This window comes from Arachis stenosperma, chromosome 3, assembly GCF_014773155.1.
Source record: "Arachis stenosperma cultivar V10309 chromosome 3, arast.V10309.gnm1.PFL2, whole genome shotgun sequence".
NCBI lineage: Eukaryota > Viridiplantae > Streptophyta > Magnoliopsida > Fabales > Fabaceae > Arachis > Arachis stenosperma.
Window position 1 is genome coordinate 34,821,839 of NC_080379.1, and position 24,000 is coordinate 34,845,838.

The following is a 24,000-nucleotide window of genomic DNA, read 5'->3' on the forward strand; positions in this document are numbered from 1 at the left end:
GAGAGATGAGTGCTATGATGTTTGGTCATAGTGACCTTGGATTTAGTTTGGGATTTGTAATGATTGGTTTTGAAAGAAGAATGTGAAAACCATTAAATTGAAATGTTGATGCGGTACTGAGATTGGTTTGAGGGAACCCGTGACGGGTGGTAAACTCCAATTTTTAGGGAGGTGCTGTTGAAAATTCTCCCAAGAATTTGAAGGAGTGTTGGTTATATTTTTGAAAATGATTTTTGATCTGAGTAACTTCAACAAAAGAGATGTGTCTTGAAAGCTTTTATAGATTATTAGAGGAAAGCGGATTCTTAAGAATTTGTCAGCTTATTAGTCCAAACTCATTGAATTCTAAAAACGAAGAAAGCTTTGATTGATTATAGTGATGTAGGATGATGGCTATGATTAACGATGATGACAATAGTATTGATGACATGATTTGAGATTTAATAGGGTGTGAGTTGATGAGACGATAAAAGTAAGGAACGAATGACCGAGATCCTCAGAGATAGAGAAATCAGAGCGCGACAACGGAAGCGCGCAGAGTAAAAGGACCTTGGAACTGTTATGCGTTGGATATAACGGCAGACTACGCTCGTGTACTCGTAGTGATGGATGGAATTTTCGAGAGCGAAAATTTCTGTTAGGGGGGTAGAATGTAATACCCGGTCTAACCGAAATTAATTAAATAATGAGTTAAGTAGGAGCGAATATGGTTGGAAGATTTGGCAATTGGAATTTGATTATTTCAATATGATATTTGGATTCAGTGAATTTTTCTGAGTCGGAAGACATAGTTTTCTGCGTAAAAGCGCGCAGTGGAATTTTGACCGGCAGTACCGCTGAGACCTGTCTGGTACTGCAGCTGAGAAAATTGATTATGAGTAAATAGGATTAAGAAATGAGGAATTATAATTAGGGGAGGTAGAAATATTTGAAGTGCGATTTAGAGCGCTAATCTTAAAGGTTTTGGTCCAAAATTGGGCCAACGGATAAAAATAAGTGAACTGGGCCTAAGTGGGCCCAAGACCCAACATATATAAACATTAGTTATGAGCATTTCAGCTCATTTTGCCCTAAAGAAGGTGTGGGGCGCTGAATTGAGAAGAGAGAAGAGAAGAGAGAAAACCTAACTCTCTTTGATCTTCAAACCACCATAACTTGAGCTACGGAGCTCCGATTGACGAGCCGTTTGCGGCCACGCATCGCTCTTCTCATGCTCTACAATTCTATCTAAGTTTTGTGGTGAGTATTCCATTCATCTCTGCCCAGTTTTCGAAATTCCCCACTGTTACACGTTTTTGGGAAGTTAGTGTTGAAATCTTGTGATTTTGGGTGTTTAGGGATACTCCAACATGGATTCTAAGTGGGTTCTATCCCTACTTCATATGGGCTGAGGTAAGAAGTGCTCAAACCCTTGTGATTTATCATCTTTATGAGCCCTAGGTTGATGTATGTATGTGATATTGGTTATGTTAGTGTATTTGGTGATTTTGATGCACAATTGGGAGGTTGGTATTGCTTGTGGAGCTTTGGTGAGGCTTGGAGCTAAGGGTTGGTGGAGACTTCCATAGAAGAGGCTCAATTGATTTGGTTACAAGAGGTACGGTTTAAGTTTCATTTAAGTACCGTGTGGTGTGATGAGAATTCCTAGGCTAGATGCCCCTAGGATTAAGTTTGGATTGTGTAAATGGTTGATGCTAATATGCATAGTTGGTATGTAATGTGAATTGATGATTAGGTTGAGAATTGTGTGGCCTTGTATGCTTGGTGTATTGAAAATTTGATGTATTGGGTAATGAGTATCAATTTGTGGTTTATGCATTTAAATTGTGAAATTGGGACGGAGGCCGTAAATTTTGGGCCGGAGGCCGGAAAGAGGTAAGGGAGGTAAGTTGATGTGTGCATTGTATGATGACACAAGTGATTGGATGAATTTTATATAATGAATATGCGAATGATTGGGTTGATTGTTGAATAATAAGGTTTGAGGAGTGAAGGGTGAAATTATGTAGATGAAGTATGTTTGGTTTTGGGTTGAGAAATATTATGTGGTCATATATGTGATTATGATTATTGATGTCTGGATGGTATGACGATGTATGAGAGGTATATATATTGTGATATATGCTTGAGGAATGATTAAGGTTGATTTGTGGGTGATACCACGTGATAGTGATTATGATATTGATTATGTATAATGATGGTTGATTGGAAATAGTATTGTTGGAAATTGAGATGAGGAAGGATGTATGACATGTTGATATGTTTGTAATTTAGCCATTTGCTTGAAATAGGTAAAGATGGTTATATGATGGTCTTGTGATTCGTGGTAAAGTGTTAATGTATGAGTTGAGGAGGCTTGATGTTGATTTTGGTATATTTTGATTGGTTTCAAAAAGGGTTGAAATTGGCATGTTTTGGTTGATTTTGAAAAGAGTTGAAAATGGCTTGTTTTGAAAATGGCACTTTGTGGTTTTATATGAAAACATGGTTTTTGGGCATACTTTGACGGGACATAACTTGGACTACGGATCTTTGTTTTGTGCCAAATCTATTTAGAAATGAAACTGGATCCGGGATGTCCATGCCGTTCGAAGAACGGGTGAAAAACGATTTAAAATGAGGAAGTTATGTCCGTCGGAAGATTGGGGGTTGAATCTGTGAATTCTGCAGCTTTTAACTTAGAAAATTTTTAGCAGAATGACCCTCCACGCGTAGGCGCACTTGGCGCGTACGCGTCGTTCTTCGAGAAGGCACCATCCACGCGTGCGCGTCGATGCGCTGCACCCATTGCCCAGCCATTTTCCCGAGAGTTGTGCCAGAATTGTGCCAGTCTTGTGCTTGGGGCGCAAGTGTACCCACGCGTACGCGTGGCTGACGCTTACGCGTCGTCTGGCTGTGTTTCAATCTGCGCGTCCGCGTGTATGACGCATACGCGTCGATGAGCTTTGTGGGCATCCACGCGTGCGCGTGGAGTACGCGTACGCGTGGCCCTGTTTTCATGCCAAAGTTGATACTTGAGTTTTAAAAGCCAAATCTCATACTTTTAAGCCTCCGATCTCACCCTTATGTATTAAATCATTATGATATGCTTAGTAATGAGAAAGGAACTAGGGGATGTGGTAACTTGCGAGTGAAGCAAGGGGAAAAGTTATGATCAATGGCGATCAACGATGATTATATGAGATATGGAGGATGACGGTAGGAGTACCGTGTATGCCATGAGCCGAAGGGCTATATTTATTGATAAATGGCTGGTTCCTGATTGGACCATGAGCCGGATGGCTGAGTTATTGCCGGGTCACGGCAAAGCCATTATTGGTTATGGCTGAGAATAATTGCATATATGATTAATGAATGAATGTGTTAAATGGATAATAATGGAAGATGTTGAAATGTGATGTGTAACCCCGGGTAGTAGGCAGTGGCGTTGTCCACTTGCTCCGGGTGTGAGACGGAAAAGGATGTTTATGATAAATGGGTTTAATTATGGAGTTTTGAATGAATGTATTTGTGATACCTGGGTAGTAGTAAGGGTTGTGGTTCGTCCCACTTGCTCCAGGTTAATGTTTGAGATTTGATAACAATGAGGATTGATAATATGAATTGAGATTGAATGAATATATGTTTGAGATACCTGGGCAGTAGCAAGGGTTGTGGTTCGTCCCGCTTGCTCCGGGTTAATGTTTAAGATACCTGGGCAGTAGCAAGGGTTGTGGCTCGTCCCACTTGCTCCGGGTTAATGCTTGAGATACCTGGGCAGTAGCAAGGGTTGTGGCTCGTCCCACTGTAGCAAGGGTTGTGGCTCGTCCCACTTGCTCCGGGTTAATGCTTGAGATACCTGGGCAGTAGCAAGGGTTGTGGCTCGTCCCACTTGCTCCGGGTTAATGCTTGAGATACCTGGGCAGTAGCAAGGGTTGTGGTTCGTCCCACTTGCTCCAGGTCAGAGATTGTGACGCCTGGGTAGTAGCGGTAGTAGTGGTGAATCCACTCGCTCCAGGTTGAGCTGTTAAACACCCGCCTGGGTAGTAGCCGCAGTAGTGGTTGTTCCACTGGCTCTGGGCTGAGCGGGTAGTAGCAAGGGGGTTGTAGCTCAAACCTACTTGCTCCGCAAGGGGTGTTTCTGTCCATGGTTAGCTACCAGGACGTGTCGGGTTGGCTATATAACCGACAGATGATATCATCAGCCATAGGACAGGCATACATCATTTGCATATGTTTGAATTGTTTGGGTTTGCCTATTGTTCTGGATTTCTATATCATATATGCTATGTTACCTGATTACATGCTACTTGTTCTACTTGTACCTTATTTGTGTATTACTTGTCTGTATTGCTTGTGTTTGTACAACTGAGAGATCCCTCATGATGGTGTCGTGGATGTTGGGGCTGTTCTTGATGAGATGAGTTGATAATGCGATTGCATAATGATGATGATTTTTGAATGAGATCATTTGAGCCCCCTGGATAGACGCAGTGATGTGATTTCACTAGCTCCAGGCGAGGGTATGATGTATTGATATAAAGTTGCTGAGGCAGAACAACTGGTAATGGTTTGCTTATGATTCTGAGTCTGATTCGTGAAAGAATCAGCGAATTGGGAAACATGTAACATGAACTAGATTTAGTATCCCCTTACGACAGATGCCTATTTATGGATTAGTGAGAATCTAGGCTGGATACTTGGTGAAAAGGAGTTTAGGATGCTTAGTGAGTTTTTATTGCAGTGCATTGTATTTATTTGGCACTTTTACCGTACTGGGAACCCATGGGCCCGGGGTTCTCATTCCGTATATATCTCTTGTTTTTCAGATACAGGTTCAGGTGCTCAGAAGTGAACTGCGGTTCGTCTGAGAGACGGCGAAGATATTTATTTTCTCTACTTTGGGTTTTCCTTAGAATCTCTCCACTTTGTTTTGAAAAGATTATATTATGTGCTGAACTCTTTTGGAACTTGCCTATAGAGGCTCTTATGTTTCCTTTGGGAGAGATTAGGATGTACTGTTGTCGACTACTTTCATACTGTACCCTAGCCGGCCTAAACTTCGCGGGTCGCGACTAGTGGCTATTACTTATGTTATATATATCTATCTGTTATCTATCTCTTAATCTCCTTTATGCCCTGTCTGTATATCGCTTTCGGCTTCACGTTCTATCTTTTCGTTGTTGAAACGTGAGTGATATGTCTTCGCGATTTTATTTCTACTCTTTCAGGCTTCTCGATTAATACTCCTTTCGAAATTACCTATATTTATATATTAAAAATCCACCTGAGAGTCGTACCACCGTAATATCATTGACTTATGACTCGAGCATAAGGATTTGAATATTAGGGTGTTACATTATGGTATCAGAGCAGTTCGTCCTCGTGAGCCTGAGGGATGGAACTGCTTATGCTTCAATGCATACTCTGAGTCTGTGCCTGTGCTAGTTAGGGTATCTAACCGATACATCTAGCATGAAGTCCATGAGTGTACCTTTGGTACTTTGAAGCACTATACTTCCGATATTGAGACTGATCAACTTGATATCGATTGTTTGGTGTGTATAGGAACCAGATGGCGCCTCGTGGACCCAGTCAGGGACGTGAGAGAGATCGTACTAGCACGCAGGAACCGGAAGTCAACCCGAATAACCCGGTAAACCTTATGGCGGCGTTGGAGAATATGGCTGCTGCTATGCAAGCCACTGCGGAGGCTCTTGGGCAACAGATAAACAATAATGGCAATGGCAGAAGGGAAGCTCAGGGCCCGATGACACTGGCAACTTTTTTAAAGGTTAATCCACCTAAGTTCAAGGGAACCACCAATCTGACTGAAGCTGATACTTGGTTTCAGGCCATGGAGCGAGCACTACAAGCGCAGTTGGTGCCTGAAGAGCAGTGTGTTTAATTTGCTACCTATCTGCTCACGGAGGAAGCATCGCATTGGTGGCAAGGGGCTCGACGTCTCCTACAACAGGGGGATGATCCTATCACTTGGGATGCCTTCCAGGTGGAATTTTATAAGAAGTACTTTCCAAATTCCGCCAAGACAGCCAAGGAATTGGAGTACAGTTGAAGCAAGGTGCTATGTCCGTATCTGAGTATACAGACAAATTTGAGGAGCTATTTAGGTTTTCCGCATGTGTCAGGGAGCTCCGGGAGACTTCGAGGAATGGAAATGCATTAAGTATGAAGGAGGGCTCCGGAGTGACATCTTGAGTTCAGTGGGACCAATGGAGATCCGAACTTTTCAGAGTTGGTGAATAAGAGCAGAATTGCTGAAGAGTGTGTGAAGAGGATGGTTACAGAGAAAGGAAGTCATAGAGAGCACAACCAAAGATTTGCACCAAGGGGTCGAGAGTTTAAGGAGAGAGGATACATGCAACACTTTCCCCAAGGGCGGAATAACTTTGCGACGAGTGAGGAGTCCCAAAGAAATGGTAAGGGAAAGCGGACATCGACTTCTTCTGATGTTTCGAGCTGTCAAAGATGTGGAAGTCATCACCCAGATAGGCCATGCCGATTGGGGTTAGGCGTATGTTACAAGTGCGGGTTACCAGGGCATGTATCAAGAAATTGCCAACAAGGAGAGAGTCAGGATGCGGGCCGATTGCGGCAGTAAGATTGAGGTAATTGCAATAATCAGGCTTAAATGGCAGTGTGTGATTTATAATACCGCCTGTACAGTAAAACTGGGAATGTCGAGCTTAATGTTAGACTGAGAAGCAAACCGGATGGTCCGAGTAAGGAATTGCCTTAATACAAATGGATAAATGCCCGTGATGTAAATGATTTTCTGTTGAGAATGATGTGTTGTGTTTGTTATGTAGTTGGTTGATTTCTAGATTTTTGGTAAAACGGATTGAACCCGTGACTTTTAGTTCCTTTGATTTAAATAGATAAGGAATTGTCCTAAATGATGGATTTGGAAACGTTGATTTGAAATGCCAGTCATACTAAGTTGTGGTTGGGTACTTGAGGAAATAAGTGATGGAGCTAATACTTGACGAGAAATCAAAGTGGCATAGCGGAAGCTTGCTAAAAGCGTTAGCATAGTATGGTAATAATAAGGAAAAGTGGGATATGATTAAAAATGCTTTATGCTTTGAGTACTTAAAAGTTTAGTGAGCTTATACAGATACTGATTCTCGATAATTGGAATTAATTGCGACGGTGAGCCTTAATGGTTCCGAAATGGATGAGGAAATTACCATTGATGCATAGTCGGATTTAGATGATGATTGAGTGCAAGTTGTTGTGTTCGAGAGATGAGTGCTATGATGTTTGGTCATAGTGACCTTGGATTTAGTTTGGGATTTGTAATGATTGGTTTTGAAAGAAGAATGTGAAAACCATTAAATTAAAATGTTGATGCGGTACTGAGATTGGTTTGAGGGAACCCGTGACGGGTGGTAAACTCCAATTTTTAGGGAGGTGCTGTTGAAAATTCTCCCAAGAATTTGAAGGAGTGTTGGTTATATTTTTGAAAATGATTTTTGATCTGAGTAACTTCAACAAAAGAGATGTGTCTTGAAAGCTTTTATAGATTATTAGAGGAAAGCGGATTCTTAAGAATTTGTCAGCTTATTAGTCCAAACTCATTGAATTCTAAAAACGAAGAAAGCTTTGATTGATTATAGTGATGTGGGATGATGGCTATGATTAACGATGATGACAATAGTATTGATGACATGATTTGAGATTTAATAGGGTGTGAGTTGATGAGACGATAAAAGTAAGGAACGAATGACCGAGATCCTCAGAGATAGAGAAATCAGAGCGCGACAATGGAAGCGCGCAGAGTAAAAGGACCTTGGAACTGTTATGCGTTGGATATAACGGCAGACTACGCTCGTGTACTCGTAGTGATGGATGGAATTTTCGAGAGCGAAAATTTCTGTTAGGCGGGTAGAATGTAATACCCGGTCTAACCGAAATTAATTAAATAATGAGTTAAGTAGGAGCGAATATGGTTGGAAGATTTAGCAATTGGAATTTGATGATTTCAATATGATATTTGGATTCAGTGAATTTTTCTGAGTCGGAAGACATAGTTTCTGCGTAAAAGCGCGCAGTGGAATTTTGACCGGCAGTACCGCTGAGACCTGTCTGGTACTGCAGCTGAGAAAATTGATTATGAGTAAATAGGATTAAGAAATGAGGAATTATAATTAGGGGAGGTAGAAATATTTAAAGTGCGATTTAGAGCGCTAATCTTAAAGGTTTTGGTCCAAAATTGGGCCAACGGATAAAAATAAGTGAACTGGGCCTAAGTGGGCCCAAGACCCAACATATATAAACATTAGTTATGAGCATTTCAGCTCATTTTGCCCTAAAGAAGGTGTGTGGGGCGCTGAATTGAGAAGAGAGAAGAGAAGAGAGAAAACCTAACTCTCTTTGATCTTCAAACCATAACTTGAGCTACGGAGCTCCGATTGACGAGCCGTTTGCGGCCACGCATCGCTCTTCTCATCCTCTACAATTCTATCTAAGTTTTGTGGTGAGTATTCCATTCATCTGCCCAGTTTCGAAATTCCCACTGTTACACGTTTTTGGGAAGTTAGTGTTGAAATCTTGTGATTTGGGTGTTTAGGGATACTCCAACATGGATTCTAAGTGGGTTCTATCCCTACTTCATATGGGGCTGAGGTAAGAAGTGCTCAAACCCTTGTGATTTATCATCTTTATGAGCCCTAGGTTGATGTATGTATGTGATATTGGTTATGTTAGTGTATTTGGTGATTTGATGCACAATTGGGAGGTTGGTATTGCTTGTGGAGCTTTGGTGAGGCTTGGAGCTAAGGGTTGGTGGAGACCATAGAAGAGGTCAATTGATTTGGCTACAAGAGGTACGGTTTAAGTTCATTTAAGTACCGTGTGGTGTGATGAGAATTCCTAGGCTAGATGCCTAGGATTAAGTTTGGATTGTGTAAATGGTTGATGCTAATATGCATAGTTGGTATGTAATGTGAATTGATGATTGGGTTGAGAATGTGTGGCCTTGTATGCTTGGTGTATTGAAAATTTGATGTATTGGGTAATGAGTATCAATTTGTGGTTTAGCATTAAATTGTGAAATTGGGCCGGAGGCCGTAAATTTTGGGCCAGAGGCCGGAAAGAGGTAAGGGAGGTAAGTTGATGTGCATTGTATGATGACACAAGTGATTGGATGATTTTATATAATGAATATGCGAATGATTGGGTTGATTGTTGAATAATAAGGTTTGAGGAGTGAAGGGTGAAATTATGTAGATGAAGTATGTTTGGTTTTGGGTTGAGAAATATTATGTGGTCATATATGTGATTATGATTATTGATGTCTGGATGGTATGACGATGCATGAGAGGTATATATTGTGATATGCTTGAGGAATGATTAAGGTTGATTTGTGGTGATACCACGTGATAGTGATTATGATATTGATTATGTAATGATGGTTGATTGGAAATAGTATTGTTGGAAATTGAGATGAGGAAGGATGTATGACATGTTGATATGTTTGTAATTTAGCCATTTGCTTGTAATAGGTAAAGATGGTTATATGGTCTTGTGATTCGTGGTAAAGTGTTAATGTATGAGTTGAGGAGGCTTGATGTTGATTTTGGTATATTTTGATTGGTTTCAAAAAGGGTTGAAATTGGCATGTTTTGGTTGATTTTGAAAAGAGTTGAAAATGGCTTGTTTTGAAAATGGCACTTTGTGGTTTTATATGAAAACATGGTTTTTGGGCATACTTGACGGGACATAACTTGGACTACGGATCTTGTTTTGTGCCAAATCTGTTTAGAAATGAAATTGGATCCGGGATGTCCATGCCGTTCGAAGACGGGTGAAAAACGATTTAAAATGAGGAAGTTATGTCCGTCGGAAGATTGGGGTTGAATCTGTGAATTCTGCAGCTTTTAACTTAGAAAATTTTTAGCAGAATGACCCTCCACGCGTAGGCGCACTTGGCGCGCGTACGTCGTTCTTCGAGAAGGCACCATCCACGCGTGGCGTCGATGCGCTGCACCCATTGCCCAGCCATTTTCCCGAGAGTTGTGCCAGAATTGTGCCAGTCTTGTGCTTGGGGCGCAAGTGTACCCACGCGTACGCGTGGCTGACGCTTACGCGTCATCTGGCTGTGTTTCAATCTGCGCGTCCGCGTGTATGACGCATACGCGTCGATGAGCTTTGTGGGCATCGCGTGCGCGTGGAGTACGCGTACGCGTGGCCCTGTTTTCATGCCAAAGTTGATACTTGAGTTTTAAAAGCCAAATCTCATACTTTTAAGCCTCCGATCTCACCCTTATGTATTAAATCATTATGATATGCTTAGTAATGAGAAAGGAACTAGGGGATGTGGTAACTTGCGAGTGAAGCAAGGGGAAAGTTATGATCAATGGCGATCAACGATGATTATATGAGATATGGAGGATGACGGTAGGAGTACCGTGTATGCCATGAGCCGAAGGGATATTTATTGATAAATGGCTGGTTCCTGATTGGACCATGAGCCGGATGGCTGAGTTATTGCCGGGTCACGGCAAAGCCATTATTGGTTATGGCTGAGAATAATTGCATATATGATTAATGAATGAATGTGTTAAATGGATAATAATGAAAGATGTTGAAATGTGATGTAACCCGGGTAGTAGGCAGTGGCGTTGTCCACTTGCTCCGGGTGTGAGACGGAAAAGGATGTTTATGATAAATGGGTTTAATTATGGAGTTTTGAATGAAGTATTTGTGATACCTGGGTAGTAGTAAGGGTTGTGGTTCGTCCACTTGCTCCAGGTTAATGTTTGAGATTTGATAACAATGAGGATTGATAATATGAATTGAGATTGAATGAATATATGTTTGAGATACTGGGCAGTAGCAAGGGTTGTGGTTCGTCCCGCTTGCTCCGGGTTAATGTTAAGATACCTGGGCAGTAGCAAGGGTTGTGGCTCGTCCCACTTGCTCCGGGTTAATGCTTGAGATACCTGGGCAGTAGCAAGGGTTGTGGCTCGTCCCACTTGCTCCGGGTTAATGCTTGAGATACCTGGGCAGTAGCAAGGGTAGTGGTTCGTCCCACTTGCTCCAGGTCAGAGATTGTGACCTGGGTAGTAGCGGTAGTAGTGGTGAATCCACTCGCTCCAGGTTGAGCTGTTAAACACCCGCCTGGGTAGTAGCCGCAGTAGTGGTTGTTCCACTGGCTCTGGGCTGAGCGGGTAGTAGCAAGGGGGTTGTAGCTCAAACCTACTTGCTCCGCAAGGGGGTTTCTGTCCATGGTTAGCTACCAGGACGTGTCGGGTTGGCTATATAACCGACAGATGATATCATCAGCCATAGGACAGGCATACATCATTTGCATATGTTTGAATTGTTTGGGTTTGCCTATTTGTTCTGGATTTCTATATCATATATGCTATGTTACCTGATTACATGCTACTTGTTCTACTTGTACCTTATTTGTGTATTACTTGTCTGTGCTTGTGTTTGTACAACTGAGAGATCCTCATGATGGTGTCGGTGGATGTTGGGGGCTGTTCTTGATGAGATGAGTTGATAATGCGATTGCATAATGATGATGATTTTTGAATGAGATCATTTGAGCCCCCTGGATAGACGCAGTGATGTGATTTCACTAGCTCCAGGCGAGGGTATGATGTATTGATATAAAGTTGCTGAGGCAGAACAACTGGTAATGGTTTTGCTTATGATTCTGAGTCTGATTCGTGAAAGAATCAGCGAATTGGGAAAAATGTGTAACATGAACTAGATTTAGTATCCCCTTACGACAGATGCCTATTTATGGATTAGTGAGAATCTAGGCTGGATACTTGGTGAAAAGGAGTTTAGGATGCTTAGTGAGTTTTTATTGCAGTGCATTGTATTATTGGCACTTTACCGTACTGGGAACCCATGGGCCCGGGGTTCTCATTCCGTATATATCTCTTGTTTTTCAGATACAGGTTCAGGTGCTCAGAAGTGAGCTGCGGTTCGTCTGAGAGCGGCGAAGATATTTATTCTCTACTTTGGGTTTTCCTTAGAATCTCTCCACTTTTGTTTTGAAAGATTATATTATGTGCTGAACTCTTTGGAACTTGCCTATAGAGGCTCTTATGTTTCCTTTGGGAGAGATTAGGATGTACTGTTGTCGACTACTTTCATACTGTACCCTAGCCGGCCTAAACTTCGCGGGTCGCGACTAGTGGCTATTACTTAGTTATATATATCTATCGTTATCTATCTAATCTCTTTATGCCCTGTCTGTATATCGCTTTCGGCTTCACGTTCTATCTTTTCATTGTTGAAACGTGAGTGATATGTCTTCGCGATTTTATTTCTACTCTTTTCAGGCTTCTCGATTAATACTCCTTTTGAAATTACCTATATTTATATATTAAAAATCCACCTGAGAGTCGTACCACCGTAATATCATTGACTTATGACTCGAGCATAAGGATTTGAATATTAGGGTGTTACAGAAAGCACAATTTTCTCTTCTAAATTTATTTTAGAAAAATTATAATTCCACACTGAATATATGTGATAAATTAAAAAAATTTGGCAAGTTAATGGAATCAAATCATATTTCTATAACATATATTGTAACACCTTACTACACAGAGTTTTACGTTTAAGTCGTAGAACAGAGGTAGTGTGGTGTTACGGAGCTCTAAACAGTAAATATATACTTATAATAGTGAGAAGGAATAGTGTGCTAGGAGCCTTAAAAAACAGGTAAAATGAAATCGGAAATTAAAAAGCGCAACACTTAAGAAATAGGATTACTTGCGTGCTAAGAAACCTAGAAGATAAGTATAAGAATACGTGACAGAGTAAAAGAAGGCCAAAAATACAACATAACTTGCTCCTGACTTAGCCTGCGAAGCCAAGGCTGGCCAGAGAATATATAGACATAAATATACAGGTATCCCAAAATACTCAAAATACAAAATAAGGTCCTAGCTCTCCCTCAACCTTTATGAGAAACAAAATAAAAAGTTTCTTGGAGAGCAAGCTAAATACATATATACATATATACAAAAAAAACCCAAAATGAACCCAGGTACTACTCTGCTTCAGGATCCAAGCGCCTAGCGAGGAGTCTCTCGACCTGCATCTGAAAACAACAACACAATATGGGGTGAGAACCAGAGGTTCTCAGCATGGTAAAGGTGTCACGCGTATAATAAATAAGGTCTTGGGAATGCCAGAGACAATCCTAGAACACCATCATATAATTATAAAAACTTATCTTCTAAGCAGAAACCATAAGAAAGGGGTAGGTAATCTAAGTACCCTATATTTATTTGCCTTAAAACCTAACCTCTAACGCGTAACCAATTCACCCTTCCATTCCTCCGTCATCCATAATTCAGCAGAGACAAGCAACCAAACAAGTTCACACACAAGTAAGGAACAGATAGTGCAAGTAACAAGTATAACAGGTAGCAGAATACATATATTCAGTTAGGCAATCCTAGGTAATGCATATCAATTAAAACAAACAAATGCACATGATGTATGCCTGTCCTATGGCTGATGAGGCTCATCTGTCGGTTATCTAGCCAACCCGACAAGTCCGAAAACCTTAGACTGTCCCCCATCGCGCATTTCCATGAGTCTATACATAGATTTCACATTCATTCATCATTCAAACATTCATTCATAAATCACTCAATGGGGGATATCCATACCCGGGAATTTATACGTGCTCGGTCACTCTTACGACGTAGGGTCAATAGAGTATCGAGATTCAACCTGGAACATGTGGTGGCAAGCCACGGTTCTGTTACCCAGGAAAACTCGTATCTCAGATATCATCATTCATAAGCCATTTAATATTCATAATCATTGTTTAGTCATTTATCAAGCCATAGCATCATTACTTCATTCAATAACCACTTCCCTTTCACATAACTCATCATATTTACCTCTTTCTTTATTCCCAAGTTACCTTAAAATCCTAACTTCTGCTATTTACTAAGCTTGCTAGTAGAATCTAAGGTTAACAGGACAAAAATATGGGTTTAGGGGTTCAAAACCATGTCTAGAACATAAAAGTACAGGTGTTGCACACACACAGGTGTGCGTGCGCACAACTCAGAAAGAAAGCAGAACGTGTGCGTGCGCCTCACCTGTGCTAGCGCCACCAACAGAAGGCCTATCCTAATGTGTGTGTGTGCACAAGGGCGTGCGTATGCACACTTTATGAAAAACACCAGGTGTGCGTGTGCACAAAGGCGTGCGTAGGCACAGGTAAATTTTTGCTTCTATTGGGTGCTTGGGCACACATTAGAAAAATCTGGTTCTGCTGCAACATTCAAAATTTCAGTTTTTTGCACCAAATTTCCAGCGTCCATAAATTCCTCTACAGAATTCGGTTTTCCATATACCTTATATCATTTTCAAGCTTTTAAAACCTTCTTTAATTTGAAACAAACCTCATCTTTATCATAAAATTTTAGAGCAAATTATGGACTACCAAAATTCACTTTTTACCAAAATCTTCCAAACCCCACCAAATTCATATTCCTTACCCACAAAACCTGCAAATTTTCCACATATCAAGTCCCTTTTTACTAACACCAACCACAAACTAAAACTTTAAAATTCCATTAATTTACTTCTTCAATTCAATAATAACAACCCATAAATCATCATTAACCAATCAACAAGTCATAACCACAAAATCTCATTGACATATACCAATAACATCATCAATTCACCATTATTAGTTCCAATAACACATTCACATTAATTCCATTCATCTCATGACCATTATATCCAACACAAGCCTAATCATCAATTTACCATCAACATCACAAAGCTAACCATTTAATGCATAAAAACCTTTTCAACTTATCTTATAGTTCTCTAGCCTAAGTTTTCACAAAACCTTATATATTAAACACGCGAAACCTAAACCATACCTTGGCCGATTTCCACGTATAACTTGAGACAACCCCACCATGCAAACTCACAAGTTCCACTTCCAAAATCCAGCCACCAAAGTTGTTCCTAAAAGCTCCAATTCACCAATTCAAACTTCAATCTAACATAATTTCAATCTAATTTACACAATTCACTAAATTAGTACTAGGTACACAAAATTGGATAACCCACAAGGGTTTAGAGTCTCTTTACCTTACCCATTGATGATTGGAGTATAATCCAATAATTATCTAATGTTAGATTGCTCCTAAACCACCAAAATAATCAAAATCACTCAAAACCAAACCAATTTTGCACATAAAGAGGAAACAAAACACTGGACATGAATTTGAGAGAGACATAACTTTTTGTTTAGATAGAATTGAAGAGGACTCTGAGACGAACACGTGGCCATAAATGGCTCGTCAATCGAAGCTCCAAATCAAAAGTTATCTTGGTTTGAAGTTCAACCTAGGTTTATGTTTTGTGAGAGAGCTTCTTCCCGTTTCATGCTGAGTTTCAGCGTGAAAATGAATGCCAAGAAGGGAAAGGGTGCTGTTTTATTCAATTGGGCTGAGTTGGGTTGGGCCCAATATGGGCCCGGTCCATCCGGTTCGGCCCATTCGACCCAATTTTGGACCAAATTTATTAAAATTAGTGTCAAAATTCTTATTTTAATTAGCTCTATCCTATTTTACTAAAAGTTCATATTTCTAATTTCTTTTATTAAAAATTAATTTATTGACTAATTACTTGCTAATTTTACGGGGTTTACATATATAAGAATGTATATTTCTAATTTCTGAGCGTGTTTCTTAATTTATTTTTTATAACTCATTGAATATAATTTGTTACATTAAATTAATTATATCAACTAATTGATTTGATTAGATATTTAAATAACACGATTTATTATAATTATATCAATCAATTAATTGTAATTTATTATATCAATTATTTTAATTCATTAATTTATAAGGTACATAATAGCATAGATGATTTGTTACTTATACTGATTAAATACAATAAATACAGATTAATTTAGTTAAAAAAAACATTGTCTTCTATGTTTTCCTATTTTTTTAATTCATTAAATCCAATCAATTATAATAAATTAATTATATTAACTAATTAATTCAATCAATCATTTCTTAATTTATTTTTTTTAATTCAATAAATCAAATAAAATCAATTATACTATTTATTTGTACAAACTAATTTTTTTTATTGCTTTCATTTTTATTTTACCACTATAAAAGACCATATATGTTAGAAAAAAATATCATTTGTTTACCAATTACTCTTTCATTAGGTACCTTTTATAATAATTCTTTTTCTTCTTATGAGGCATCGTCGCAAGAAGGCAACTATTGTGGACACAAACCACCACACACTCTACAACTCTCGTGCTCATCATTCAGAGCAATATATGATATGTTATTCATGAAGCATTTATAAACCATGGTGTTATCATGCATGCATAAATAAACAAAATTTCGAATTTAAAATTAAGTCATTTACCTGTTTGTGTGGTATATTGTAGTGTAAAATTACTTTCAATTTGTGTTGTGCAATGATATTATGGTCTAATTTAAACCTTTATTTTAGAATTGTGCTATAATTTTATTTCATCATTTTCTCTTAGATATCAATTTGACGTATTTTTATTTATTATTATTGAAATAAATGTGATATAGAATTTACAAAAAAAAACTCTCACACTCAATTTATTTTATTGTAGTCTTCTATCTTTTCTATTTTTTTATTTTCTTCTTATTCATTTTATTTTTTTTAAATATCATATAATTTATTATAATTTATACCAATTAATTAATTATAATTTATTATATTTGTTAGTTTAATTCATTAATTTATAGTATACATGATAAAATAGATCATTTGTAACTTATAACATTAATTCTTCTAAAATTTAAATCTGAATAATTATATTTTTATTTTTTATTATGAATAAAATATTATTAATAATGAATAATAATTAACCACTCATACTTTTAATCAAAGTGTTTGGATAATTTTTATATTTATTAATATTAATTTTTTATTATTTTTTGTAAATAAATTGTATTATAATTTTATGTTAGTTCATAAATGATTAACGATTGATGTTCATGAAACTATGTTATTCTAAATTTTATATTTTACAAATATTTTATTTAAATATAATTTTTTAAACATAAAAATGTATTATTTTTAATAATATCATACTTTTACTTTTTTTAATTATTCTAAAAGAATATTTTATCGAATACTAATTAAGTCATCCTTCCATTTGCTTTTACTAATCTATTATTTAACAATTATATAAAATTAAAATCGTATTAATGAATTTAATATTAAAGTTAATTTTACTTTTTATTTAGAGTATTTTTTGATTTTTTTAGTCTAATCAACCAAAACTATTCAATTATGAATCGTCACTTCTATCTTATTTTATATTATTAATTAATTAAAATTACTAAAATGTAATAATATAATTCTGTTTTATATTTTTATATTTAGTCCAATCCATTTAAGCTATATAATAATCACTTCAATTTTTATATTTTTATAATATAATACTACATACATTAATAGTAAAATAACATAGTAAATTGTCATGTTTTAATATTAAATATAAAATTATTATTACAAAAATCTACTTAATATACTAAAACTGGATTTTCTTCCAATTAATAAAAGTGAGGTGTCAATTGCTCATGAATTTATTTTTTCCCAAAATAAAAGTATTATTTTCTTTTCTAAATATATTTAAGAAAAATATCTTTATTATAATTATATTATAATTATATTACAATTATATTATAATTAATATTTAATGAATAATGTATGATTATATATACTAATTTAGGAAAATATCTTTATTATAATTATATAAAATTAATTTTTAATTCATTATCAACTAATGAAAGTGAGGTGTCAATTCCTCATGAATTTATTTTTTCTCCAAAATGAATGCACTATTTTCTCTTCTAAATTTATTTTAGAAAATATTTTTATTATAATTATATTACAATTAACATTTAATGAATAATGCATAACTATACTAATTTAGGAAAATATCTTTATCATAATTATATAAAATAAATATTTAATGCATTATTAAACTAATTATCAATAAAAAATATTTTTAATCATTTTAATTATATTGATATAATTCTAATTCTCATTCATTATGTAATAATTTTATTTATTTAGAGTCATAATTAAATTCGATATAATTGTAGCAAATATCTACAATTAATAGTAACATGATACTATAATTTTAAGTTGTATAATATAATAAAAAGGAATGTAGCAATTTATATTTTCTTCCTATATATATAGCAATAATATTATTATATATTTATATATCTCCTCTTTTAGCTCTTTCCTCAAAATATTAGCGTATAATTTATGTAGATAACATATATACTGAGCAAGTATCTCTATTGAATTAATCATAAAGGTTAATAAAATATAATGGCATAATTTACACCTAATTATAGCAAGTATCTTCATTAAAAATATTGGCTAATTATTACCGTGTATAATTAATGTGTGTGTGTATAATTCAGAAAATGAGTGTATAATTAATGTGTGTATATATATAATGAGTAATAGAAAATTTTTACAATTATTTATCATTTAGAGAATTCATAATTCAGAGATTGTTCTTTTTCTATTTTTTATTTTTTATACCTAATGGCTACTAGCTATGATTCTATTAATAGTATTACCTATGGTAGATTATGTGATGAAAAAGTTTAGAAAATAAATATAAGAATGATAAGGTTATGGAAAGTCCCATCCAAATTTGACAAGAGCAAGACAACTTACATAGAAACGGTTCTAATGGATCATGGATATTAAAGTTAGTTATTTCAAGTGATGCTATGTCCAATTTATAAATATTTTTTGTTCGTATTTTAAATTTATTTGATAAGTAAACCCTTACAATCAAAGAAATTGCCATTTAATAGCTTTATAAGTGTTAATAGTTTTTATATTTAATTTATTTTACAATGTGATAGAATTCATTGTTCAATCAAGAATTATTTGGCAAAGATGTTTGAGAATGAACTGATTGAGGAGAAGGTCTATGTCTTCTCAAATTTTGTGATTAAGGAATCAAGCGGAATTTATCTTCCGACTGCACACATGTGTAGAATAACTTTTAAGAAGGAGTTGCGTATAATATATACGGTCAATGATTGTAAAATTCCTGACAATCATTTCAATTTGCTTACTCATGCTGATATATTGAAACAAACAAATGAACAATCCAACTTATTTAGTACATAGTTCATTTGTATTAATCTACACAACTTTTTTTTAATTTTTGCCAAGAAATTATATAATAGCATCATTTTATCGATAACATAAATTTTAATAGTTTATTTATGCAAATGTTTAAAATTGTATTACGAATTTTTTAGAGGTATGTCCTTTTATTAATATGTTGTTAGTTTTATTGTTTAATATAAAATAAATTGGTAAAAAAATTTAATTTATATGTAATTTATTATGTTATTCATTTATTTGTCCTTAATTTGATACTTTTAATTTTTTTTAATTAGATGTTATTGGACTCTTGATTGGAAAAAAAGAACTTATATTATGATCAAAAATAGGAAGAAGTGACCATTACATTGTGGTTGATCTTCATAATTTAGAGTATGTGAAATTTTAATATTTCGCAATGAGATTCTGTTTTGTAACCATTATCTACACATATGCAAAATATTTTATCTTTTTCATTATATATTACTACTTATTTCTCTTAATTCTTGCTTTTATTTAGAAATAAGGAAAAATAAGGTGTATACTATGAAATTAATTTACAACCCAATTATTTAATTATCTACTTGATCACCAAACAAACGAATCATACATATTCTCCAATTTGTAAAATTTAACAAAGGCATTGGTAAGCATATTGGTTTACCTTTTATTTAACATATTTGTTTATGTTATATTTGTAATCATATTATATCTATTTTTATGAATATATCTTTTTAGAAAATACTCTTAGTATTAGCATATGGTGTATTAAATAAATATTAGAGGTTTTAAATTATGCAAATGTTTAAAATTGTATTGCGACTTTTTTTAAAAGTATATCATTTTACTAACATATTGTTAGTTTTATTGTTTAATATAAAATAAATTGGTAAAAAATTTTTAATTTATAAGTAATTTTTTATGCTATTCATTTATTTGTCCTTAACTTGATACTTTTAATTCATTTTTTTCAATTAGATGTTATTGGACTCTTGACTGAAAAAGAAGAGGTTATATGATTGATCAAAAATAGAAAAGAAGTGACCATTACATTGTGGTTGATCTTCATGATTTGGAGTACGTAAAATTTTAATATTTTACAATAAAATTTTATTTTGTAACAATTATCTATACATATACAAAATATTTTATCTTTTTCATTATATATTAGTATTACTACTTATTTCACTTAATTCTTACTTTTATTTAGAAATGAGAAAAAATAAGATGCACATTGTGAGATCAATTTACAACTCAATTATTCAATTATCTATGTGATTACCAAACAATCGAATACATACTTATTTTCCAATTTGCAAAATTAATAAAGGCATTGGTAAGCATATTGGTTTAACTTTTTATTTAACATATTTGTTTATGTTATATTTATAATCATATTATATCTATTTTTACGAATATATCTTTTTAGAAAATACTTTTAGTATTAGCATGTGGTGTATTAAATAATATTAGTGGTTTTAAATTATTTATCATTTATTAGAGAATTTTGTGCATTAGAATTTTCTAATAATTTGTTGTTCATTTTAAATTGATTTTGATATGTTCTTACTTCATGGTAAAATAACAAATAAAATTTTGTTGGTGAAAAGTATTACTAGGTTATTTATGGTCATATTGGGTATATATGTCTGATTTATTGAAAAAAATCGATTACTAAAATTGATTAATAACTATTTTAGAGTTGATACACTTAACACTAGTTTAAAAGAAACGAACAATGCGTAACATATTACTTTTTTTATTAATCAATTATTATAATTAAAATTAATTTTAATAAAATAACTTAAAATTATAATTTCAATCTTATCATGTGCATGGCACAGGTTATTACACTTATTCTATTATATAAAAATCGAATTTCTGCACTTAATGATGAAGCTGATGTGGCATGCTCCGGAGAGTGTTTTCCGATTTAATTGTTTTAACTCATTCAATACAATTTATTGCAGTGACTTAATTATATCAACTAATTGATTTGATTAGATATTTAAATATTAATATAATTAATATAATTTATTATAATTTATATTACTTAATTAATTATACTACATTAATTATAATTCGTTATATTAGTGAATTAGTTTTTTCATTTATGAAGTCAAAATAAAATAAATAAATTATTATTTATTCTAATTAAATTTATTTATATATTATATATGAATTAACGTTCATTTACAAAACATAGAACTTGTGGATTGTGATAAAAACGCAAGACAGAAAAAAACGCATTCTTTAGGTCATTTCACGCATTTCGCTTTTCGATCTGCATTGAAGCCATACCCTCTGCCATCAATGGAGTCGCTTAATCCTTTGCTCTCTGCCACTATTAATGTTTCACTGGCTTACCATTGCATCAGCTTTTTCAGTTCTCTGTAAGCAACTATATACTCTCTTTTTTTACCTTCCCCCCAAATTTCTCTACCTATATTTTAAATATCTTGGTATGATTAGAAGAATGCCCCATTTTGTTTATTTATGATTTGACTTGATGGTAGCGAATAAATTTTTACTCTTCTTTTGGTTGGAAAGGTCAATATGATTGTCAGGAGTCATAACTCATAAGCAAGTGTCAGCATTATCATCTCATATGCAAGCAATCTGAGTAATTCTTCGAGGATTGGAAAAATTTTGTCTCAAACTTATTACAAGTTGGCTTGATCTTCTCTGGTCTGTTTTTCAACACAAGAATAATTTTCGACGTTCAAGAGCCAAATTTCGTTTGCTATCCAGTAAGGATTCAAAGTTCAATACTTTAAGAATATGGTGAGATCTAGATTCAGAAACTTGATTAGATTGATTCGGGATAAGAATTCCAACCTCTGTTGTGCCATGTATACTGCATATGCCATGAACGAAGGGCAATTTCTACTACATAGAAGGTTGATGAATTATGCAAAATCTTTCTTTAGTGTGGCATGGATTTTTTCTTATAAAACTGAGATAGAAGTGTTTGCCAACTTCATAGCTATGATATGATAACCAGTTCCTGAGTTCTGTGTGTTAGTTCCATGTGATTTTCTCCAGCATTCTGTCTATTCTGACAAGATTCTAAATCATTATTATTTCCATACATGCTTATAATTGTTCCACTAAATTGTATGCAGAAGTTGTTAACAGTTTTGACCAATTTTTATGTTTTTCTTTGACGGTTATTCTTTGTGGAATTTTGTGTTATGGTTCTAATATCTTAGATCAGAATTACTCCTCTTATGGCTATCGATCAAAGAAGTGAATCAAAGAGGAAAAAAAATACAAAGAATAACAATAGCAATCATAAAGTTAATCCATACAAACATGTCAAAAAGAAATATATCATGGAAAATAAGAGAAAAATAAGATGTAAAATAAGAGAAAAGAAAATGGTATTATGAAAGTGTGGTACTGCAGCATATTGGTTCAATATACTACAATAATTGTTGAATTACTTTATTTTCTTTTTCTTGCATATTACATGTTTGATAAAATGCATAGTTGAACATGATAATGTTTTGCTTGAATGTAATAATCGTGATTTATAATATAATAATCTTGCACATTACACTTGTCGTATTACAAAAATAAGAAGATCGTAATTTTGCAGAATAGCAGTGACAAATTAGACATTATCTATTTTTCAGGTGACTATCCATATTTACTTTGTATTATGAGTGATTAATTCTATTTATCTTATTACATTCTTTTAAGTGTTTATGTTAGTCACTTAAGAAAATGATGACCATCATGAGATGATTTTATTTGCTTCTCAATGGCAATAGCTTTTTCGTTCACTCCGAAAAATTAAGATTGTTTATAACAAAAAATAATCATTCTATTTATTATAGGCACATCAATCATGACTGCGAGCATTAGAAGGAAATATAAAAAGGTATTATTATATTTCTATGCTTGAAACCTGTATGTACCAGCTTACCAATAATTCCAATTTTCTGGACTTTAAAAAATATTTATGATAGGTTTTGTAATCGTAGGAAGGCATGAATTCATATCTTATTTTCATACCATTTTTTACTCAGTAAATTTTGAATTGCCAATATTTATGATGTAGAATAAGTGTTTTATTTTCAACTCAAATCTTTTTTCATTTTTTAAATTATCAAGACAGATTTTTTCTTCTTTTGGATTATGGAGGATATGTGATTTTGGATGCAGTCTAATTTTAAAACGATTTACTCAAAAATATACCTCTTCTTAATTGTTATAAAAGCCTAGGAGGTGTGGTCCTATACTCTTACCATACATACTTGCTAGAATTTACGTTTGCTCTTATTTTTTTCTCTAGAGAAAAAATGGACAGGCGATATGATTTGTTAGAGATGATTGCACCGCCAAAAGAATGCTGGAAGATTCATGTCAAAGTAATCAAACTCTGGTCTTTACTGAAATTCAAAGACCCCTAATCCAATAGCTCCATTAAAATGGTGTTGATGAATGAGCATTCATCCACACAATTGTTTCTCTGTTTTCATACACTTAGTCCCACAATTGTATGATCCTCACTATCATAATTGTTATAATTTCAATCTCGACAGTTTCTGCTTTTCTTGGGACTATTCAATTAAAAACTGAACAAGAACAAAACCCAATTGTATATTTTTCTGCAAGAAAATGTAAAATTTTTATCATAAAAGAAGATTTTGCGGTCAAAAAGAGATTTAATATATATAAAACAAATTTATCTTCAATCTAATAAAGTCATGTCGCAATGGGATCCCTGTCTTGCTTGCGGCTTATATATATCCGATAAAAAAAGTATTGCATTCTATTTTGTTATATTTTATTTCATGAATTTTTTAGGTAATTCAGTATATGTCC

General features: G+C 34.4%; 1 long non-coding RNA gene across 1 annotated transcript; it reads left to right on the plus strand.

The window, feature by feature from the left end:
• The first annotated feature begins 21,375 nt into the window (after positions 1-21,375).
• Positions 21,376-23,746, plus strand: LOC130970373 (uncharacterized). Its single transcript, XR_009082050.1, has 4 exons — positions 21,376-21,560; positions 21,718-22,067; positions 23,010-23,053; positions 23,468-23,746. It is a non-coding gene; the product is annotated as an uncharacterized LOC130970373 (long non-coding RNA).
• The last annotated feature ends 254 nt before the right edge of the window (positions 23,747-24,000 follow it).